Source organism: Rhopalosiphum maidis, chromosome 4, assembly GCF_003676215.2.
Source record: "Rhopalosiphum maidis isolate BTI-1 chromosome 4, ASM367621v3, whole genome shotgun sequence".
NCBI classification, from domain to species: Eukaryota; Metazoa; Arthropoda; class Insecta; order Hemiptera; family Aphididae; genus Rhopalosiphum; species Rhopalosiphum maidis.
In genome coordinates this window covers 8,879,456-8,888,585 of record NC_040880.1, presented here as the reverse complement: position 1 = coordinate 8,888,585, position 9,130 = coordinate 8,879,456, and positions in this window count along the sequence as shown.

Genomic DNA, 9,130 nt, shown 5'->3' with positions numbered 1-9,130 from the left:
TATAATTTATGGGTATGTAAGATTGCTAATAAAGATAAACCGCAATCATGATTCAGAAGTGATAAATATTAATAATGTCTACACGAGCACTTTTGAATCGGTAATGTTTTTTTTTTAATTTTTAAACACGATGAATACATCAGTTATTACACTTGAAAAAAGTTCAGTCAACATTTCAGAATGATAATTATTATTTACAATATTATACTATACAACGTGCCTTTCTTGCGGTAATTACAAAAGAAAAATATAATAATAAACACATCGAAATCCTTGTATTTAATTTATAGATTACGATAATTTAATAGTACTATTATACACGGTTTTATAAAAAAAAAATATTGCCGCTATATAAGTATAATACATAATGTATATAATTGCCAATTGGTCTCAAGGCTGCACGTGAGCACATAAATACGTATCGTTCATTAAATTATTGGTTGCAGTTTGTAGTATATTATTCTTAAATTACATATTATATTGTTTTAAACTATATATTATTATACATTTATTACAATATTTTTAACTTCAATAAAAACGTTATCTTATTCGATAAATGCAATGCGCAGCCCATTATTAACCACTAATATAGGTAAAATGTATACATTATAAATTATAATATTATTGCGTGTGTTGAGTATACACACAACAGTATCGTCGTGGTTGTTGATTAACATTTTCTCGTTCAGTACCTACCTATATATAATAAAATATTGTGCACTGTTCAGTGTTGTTTAATTTAATATTTAGCCTTGATTTAAAACCAAATTTTTAACAGGCGAATAACAGCAGCTGCATGTATAGTAGTGTTTATAAATCTATGGTCTGTGTAGTGTGCAAATACTTATTTACCAGTGGCATATTTATGTGCAGTGATGGAGGGGATGGGGTATAGTGAGTTTCCCTTCGGCAATTCATTTATTTTTATATATTTTCTTGAACTCACAAAGGAAAAAAATACTAATATAAATTGACAATAAATGTATCAGTTTATCCAACAATTTTTATTTCGAAGAATATTTTGTCACGATGTGGTTAAAGACGTTTAAGTACCTATTATAAAAATTAATGGTACATCCGGGTGATTTTACTTGGGCGGTGTGTCGTGTGATCAACTGTGTGTTTTTAATTGCGGTAATCATCAATTAATTTCTAAATTTTTATCGGGGTTTTTAAAATTATTTTTTATAATTAAATTGCCAACCCACACAATTATAAAAAAAAACTATAAATATGCTAGTTTAATATAAGTATAATATCATGATATATATAATTTTTCAATGCGTCTGTTATGATCATGTATCTTCTTAACGACTTGACCGTTTTCAATAAGTCATATCAATAGATTTGTTGAGACTGGTAGCAGGATACTTTATGCTTATAGTTTATTATTTCAATCCTTGTATAGATTGCTATAGTCCTATAGAGTAACTCACAGTTACGCACATAAATTCTGTTTTAACTCACAAAAATCGAATATTTTTTATTTATTTAAATAGTTGCCATTAGTTACAAATTATATTACTATTATAGTATTATAGTATTATAATTAGTAGAAATATCGCATATAATATTATAAATATGTATCTTTAAGACAACAAATCTTAAAATCAAATATTCATGAACACAATGACCATCATGATTTTTTTTACAGTTCGCATTGTTTGTAATCATGACTTGCCTTCTTAATTTTGGACATATTTTTGACGTAGTCGTAAACACATAAATATGAATATACCAATCGTAATGATATTGGTTAACGTCGGCTTTTAAGAACTTATTGAATCTATTTTCAGTTTTTTGTGTTCACATAAAAATATTTCTATAAAATTAAGAAGTTAAATGTTATAAAGATATAGCTGAATTAATTATGACTAGGCAAAATCGGACAATACTATAGCTTAGTACTTACATAGTATATAATATGTTAACACATTATTATATTATATATACATTTTTTTCTCTAGATTTTATCTATATATAACTATATAGTATAATAGTGTAATGTGTAAAACCACGTTGCTACGCTATATGTACTTTAATTTTTTTATATACCGTCAGTAGCTGATTTATCATAGGTATACATATATATTTTCGACACGTATATCGTATATGCATGTACATAACGTACAATATATGCTGTGGTCGTTTTTCTGAAAGAAAAAATATACACCCCGATGGATTTTCCGTGTTCAAAACATTGTGTAGATTATATATTCGGACACGGCGTGGGGTCGCCAAGTTCACACGCACGTCACGCTCGGTACGGTGTTTTTTATTTTCTTCCTTAGGTCCTCCTATTTTTCTCTTCGGTACACACACACACATAATGTATATGTATTATGATTACCTATATTTTTATTATTATTATTATTATTATTATAATCGAACGGTCGACGGCTGCGGACGTTAAAAACGTATTCACCACGAGATGAGTAATAGGGTGTCGGACGAAAAACGGTCACGGGCATTGCCAATCCGGCGGCGGTACTGATGGTCTTCTACAGTGGGCCGGGAGCGAGGTAGGACTATACGGAGGTGTATATAGGTATGCGTACATTGCATATTTATATATATATATATAGAGCCAGCGGACGGGTCGCGGGTATGTAGGTATATATATACATGTATACATAGTCGGTGTCGGGTGTGGGGAGGTGGTTGAACTGGGCGAGAGGTGGTAGAGGTTTGGGTCGGTTTTACAGCCGTCCTTACACTAATTATCCGACAGAGTTAAGTGGCAACGTGTGGGCGTGAGAGTAATCTCCGACCCAACGCCCGTCTGCCGCCGACGCCCGCGGGCACCTCTTACACAACTACATAGTTGCCGCAGCCGCCGCCAAGTCGTGTTGTATATTATATACATCGCGCGTACATATATATATATATATATATATATATACGCCGCACAAGCATATATATATACATCTACGCGTTTCCAGATATAAATTACACATCCCGACGACTTATTGTTCCTTTTATTATTGTGTTATTATATATTATTATTATTATTATTATTATTTATTATTATCATCGTCGTCGTCGTCGTCGTCGGTCGGTCGGTCGATCGTTCGTTCGTTCCGAACATTCTCATTCAAATATCACGTGGCATGCGCGTATCATCATCACGTGGTTAATAATAATATAATATCGCGGTATAATGATATAGGTATAGATACTATATATATATATTTATAAGTAGTATTATATTATAATAATAATATAACGCCGAGAAACGGCGTATGTGGCGTGGGGACCACAAAGTTGCGGTTTTTTTCTACAATTTACTGTGGATAATAACACTTTATACGTACATATACGATATAGGTATTACAATATTTATAAACTTGTATATATATATATATTACATAAGTCATGACGTTTGTAACGAGATCGGGTGAGAACGACGAGCGTCGAAAACGTTGCGCGCTACAAGATATAATGTCGATATTTTGTTTAAGCACCTTCCCCTTTCCCCCGGCACTATTATAACACGGACACACACACACACACACCACACACATATGTACCACAGAATTTACGGTATTTTTCCTCGGACGATTCCTGTCCGGAGATAAATCACGAAGTATCCCTTTTTTCCCTTAAACTCCTCCACTTGCCATCACGCCGACGAGGGGTTACTTGATTGTGTATATATATATATATATATATATATACACGTGTGTGTACTATACGCCAAGAAAAGGACTTGTATCGTAAATCGTGTGCGACGTCTGTGCGCTGCACGAAGACGAGTAGCCGCAGCAGATGTCGAGTATATATATATATACATGTGCGTGTGTGTATGTGTATTGTATGTAAGTACGTACGTATACATAATATACATATATATATATATATTTATACATTGTATATAATATGACGATGAGTGTGGTTTGCCGAAGAGGGGTACGCGCGCGCGCACACACACACACATATATAATATATATACCTACAACACTGCACGCGGAGGCGGTTATGTGTTGAAGATAAAAAAAAAATAAAAAACGGTTAGACCCATATCGATGTACGCACACGAACCACACTACACGGTATACACACACACGCATACGTGATATCGTTAAAAATAACACGATTCATTTTTTTTTTTTTATTTCGTTTCGTGTACACGATTTTTTGTATATATATAATAAGCGTATACATTTTTTTATACGACTTCCAGATTGTAAAATTCATTAAGTCCATTACCGAGCGCGTTTTCGTTTTAATTATTTCGCTTTCTGAGTCGTTAAAGCGCGCGTTCTTTGTGTGAAAAAGGGGAGCGAAAGGTCGGGTGAGGCGGTGGCGTCGTGGGGCTGAGTGTAAAGTTGAAAGTAATTGGGCGACGCCCGGAGCTTTAGACGTCTTCGCTTTTCTTTCTCCTTATATATATATATATATATATTGTCGTTGCTGTCTCTTGCTTTTTTTCTTTCCCCTTCGTTCGGCTCTTTTCTCTCGTGCGCGATGTCGTGAAAAGAGAGAGGGTCGAATTCAATATACAAGCATCACTGCGGCGTATATATACACGCTACACTTCCTATATATATATATAATATACGGTGGCGACGAGAGAGTAGTGTTAGCGCCGCGCACAACCCCTCCGGACCTCCGGTGCTATAAAGTTCTTGTGTTCATATCGCAAAAGTTCTCTCCGAAATGGAAGTGTGCGTGTGTGCGTATACTGAGCGTCGTATACTTGCTTTCTCATAATTTATCTAATAAACGACTTTTCGGACGAAGGAAATCGCGGGGATCGCTAGAAAAAAAATTTGGGCACAAACGCGGACGCGAATCGATCTAATCCATTATCCCCTGTGTTGCACATAAAACGCATACGTATACCTAAATATATATATATATATATAGGAATATACATACGTTGCGGAAATTAAAACAAAAGTTTGACGCTAACGGAAATTTATCGGCCGTAACGAGATTGGCAAACGCAATTATCGTCGTCCCGACACAACCGATGGGCAATACATATATATATATATATATATATACCACGCTGCAGCAGTCACCGTCAGTCGCCTACTGCCGTATATATCCGGTGTATATACGTGCCGCAAATCTGACAAACATGGTAGAGGGAGGGTGGTGCGAAAATAAAGAAAAAATTATATTTAAATTCGCTTCGACAATCCGATTACGCAGTTAAAAACCCCCGAGGCCTATTTATAATAATATAATAATATTATATATATATATAATACGCAAAACATAAAAGCTCGGAGCGTGTCTATAGCGTATATATATATACACATAGAAATGTACAATAATAAGCCGTCGGCGCAATTCCGTATATATCACACTATATATACAACGACATGTACACACATTACATGCGTATCTATATATAATATTAGATATGTATAATAAATATATATATACTTACGGTCGTCGAGAGGTATCGATTGGTCGCGCGAGTTGAGGGTCGGTGGCGGCGAAGGTTTCGTGGGCGTCAGTTTATGATATAATGACGCAGAGGGTGCCACTTTACCCGCGGGTCATTATAACGAAGGGGACGGCGACGACGACGACGACGACAACGACGACGACGACGAGTGAGTATTGGCCTCCGCCTCGCCGTTTGGAACATTATACACGTGTCTCCGGATGATCCCGTGGGGTGCGGTCGTATGGCTTTATTTAACACGACTCGCGCAAACGTTATGTATACATATAGGTATAATGTATACATATACTTATATATATATATATATATAATACACGAACGAGGGAAGTGTGCATATAGTCGAGTATTAAGGGTCGTTGACGGCGCGCGACGATGACGTGCGTGTTTGTTGTTTTATTACATTATTTTCTTTCGTTTTTTTTCTGTGTGTACTTTTTCGCTCTCTCCGACCGAAATCGTTGCAATAAAAAAATAATGAGAGACCTCCACCGCTTTCATGCGTGTGATAGAAATTAACTATAATATAAAACCCCTCATTACGCTGTAATATACGTATATAATATTGGTGGCGGTTTTGTAGCGCTGCAAGTGGCGTCCGGTCGATTTGTTTCCCTGCCGATCAATCGTGCGATATATTAACTGCCTGTAATATGCACTTTTATAGCGTATATAATAATATTGTTTAACTTTAAAAGAATATAATATATAATGGTAAACGAATAATATATATTGTTCTGAACGTAATGTATGCGTGGGTATATCTAATATATATCTATATGTAGGTACATGGAAGTTTATACGCTTATAAGCAATAATTAAATTTAATATTATAACATTACATATTATTACATGATAATTACTACATATATTATAATACATATTGCTATTGCTTATCGTGTATGTAACGCCCACGTGTGTTTTAGCCTTTGCAACTCGTCAATATTGTAAAGGATTTATGGCCCGTTTGCTGTTGCGGTGTGTGAACGCGTACGCACGCGCTCGCGTATATAAAGCACACAATTAGCCGGTTCCACATTGTTTGCCGTTTTGTCGGGTATTTGCTTAGCCGATAACTACTATTATTTGTGTGTTATTCTCCACAGCCGTGTGTTTGAGTTGCAGACATTGTGTAAACGAGTCGACGCGACATTATTTTTTCATATACGTATATTTAGTATACTCGTACATTATATTATAACATAAATGTATAATATATGTTAGCCGCGCGTGTGTTTACAAGGTACAGCATAATAATACTATAAACAAAAGACAAAGCGCGGAGAGAGTAAAAGCGAAAGAAAAAAAATTGTAATAAATAATTATAATAAAAACCGATAAATCGATAAAGAAACGATTTGTGAGCGTTTTTTTATTATTATTTTACAATATTGCAGCTGTAGGCATATGACGTGTAATTCAAATCCCCCTTCTTGCACTCCCTTTTGACTTTACGCATAGGTAATTCTAAAACGTATATCCTATATATATATGTATATACCTACCTAGTACCTACTGCATATAAATAAAATAATATATGTCTGTGACGTTTCGCATCACACACGCTTTCCCGTTTAATTTCCTCGAAATACATTTTATGATATAATAATACATATTATAATATACAAACCATGATTTCGGTCGGCCGAGCCATCATGTAAAGTCGTCGTTGTCGTTCCGCCACGACGGTCAGATGATATTGTGATAATAACATTATCGTCGTACCGTGAAGCAATGAAAAAACACGAAAAATTAAACACAGTCCAAGGCTCCCATTAAACGGGAGTATTGTCATCAATTTCGTAATAAGCCGGCGGTGGGCGGTTATACAGAGAAAAAAATAACCGTAATAACAAAAGCGGTAGATATTGGCCGAGGGCACGAGAATAATAATATCAATGTATTTATATAGTTATTCGTATTTTATTCCTGCGTTACTGTTTTTAATCAAACGACGACTCTCGGGACCGTGTACAAATAATAATAATATGTGCATTCTCCGTTTCGTTCATCGACGGCCGGCCGGTCGTGATAATGCTGTATACACCTGTAGGTACCTATACATACGCGCGTCCGGCGTTCATGATATACCTACAATATTATTTTACATTTGTATTACGCGTTTTATTATTTTGAAATTTATATAATATATTATTATTCAAAATAAAACACGGTTTGTCACACTCTGCGCGCGGCATCGGTACCCGTCGGCGGCGGCCGCGGTGGTGGTGGTAGCGTCGTCCTATAGATAGAAGATAATCCAATTGTGTGTCCAGAACAAAAAAAAAAAAAAAAAAACAAAACAACAAAAAAAAAAAAAGGTTGAAATGGTCGATCGGAAAAAAAAACCAGGTAAAAGTTTTTTTGTTATTTTTTGCCCTTCGCCGCCGCCGCCGCCGCCACTCTACTACCACTAGTACCAGTAAAACTACTACACTACTACTGCCGTACAACTACTACTATACCGCCACCTCACCCGTCCCGTGTGGGTCGGGCCGTCGACGACGCCACTCACTCGGTCACAGTGGAAAAAGAGAGACGGAGACGGAGCGAGAGAGAGAGACAGCGAGAGAGAGTGAACGAGCGAGAGAGAGGCGCGGCGAGAGAGATAGGAGACGGAGCGAGTGAGACGGAGCGAAAAAAAACATTTTTCCTTTTAAATTTTTAATATTCCCCGGGATCCGTGTTTGCGCGAGGCTCCACGTGGAGCCGACCGGTTGCTACGCGACAACGGTGCGCCAGACGGGCTCCGATTGGCCGGAGGCGCGACGCGACTGGTCGGCGGCTCATTGCGAAACGGCGCCGCGGCGACCGCGCATTGGCCGCCGTCACGGCGTGCTCCACGTGGAGCCGCGGCTGGTAAACGTGAAAAAAACCGTACGGGCCCGCTTGCGTGTTGGGGTTTTGCTCGGGGCCCGGGGCCGGCGGAGCGATACTGGTAATCAGAAGGGACCAAACAGCCGATGCGGTCTGGCCGGCGGGGCGGCGAAGGGCCGCGTGTAGGGGTGGCAAAGGCGGCGGCGGAGGTGGCGGAGGGATGGCTCGAATGCGGCTGCCATATTTGTGCAAACTACCGGAGAGCTTTGCGCCGCGCGCGCGAGAGAGTGTGAGTGTGACAGAGCGTCGGCGGCGCGGCGGGGAATCGGGGAACGATGAAATCAGTGGAGTGACGGCGCGACGATGCGGCGGCGGCGAGGGTGGGTCTGCCGCGCGCGGGGGAACTTTTCAAACCCTTCTGATCCGCCGGGCGGCGCGGCGTTCCGAGGGGCGACGAGCGGGACGGTGTTGTGTGCGCCGCGCGCGCGTGTGTACGAGAGAGAATGACGGAGAAAGAGGAGAGAAAAAAAAAGAATAAAATTGAAGAGACCTTTTGTGTTATTGGAAAAAGAAGCAAGAGGGTTTTCGCTCTAGTGTAAAGAGTGGGCGGCCATTTTGTGAAAAGGTCTTTTTTCAATGTTCCCCGACCCCACTGTACACACACACACACACACACATGGACCGCCGACGCACACACGCACACGCCACGCTACACGTCTTCCATGGGTTTTAGGTTCGATTTTTTCTGGACCCCTGCGCGACCCCTCCGTCGCCACCGACACTGACGCCGCCCCGCCCTTGCCCGCCGCACCATCGTACACACCGCACCGTCGGGCGATCGTTTTGTTTACTGCCGGCGCGGCGGGGTGCGGAGGACCATCAGCCTTGTGTGCG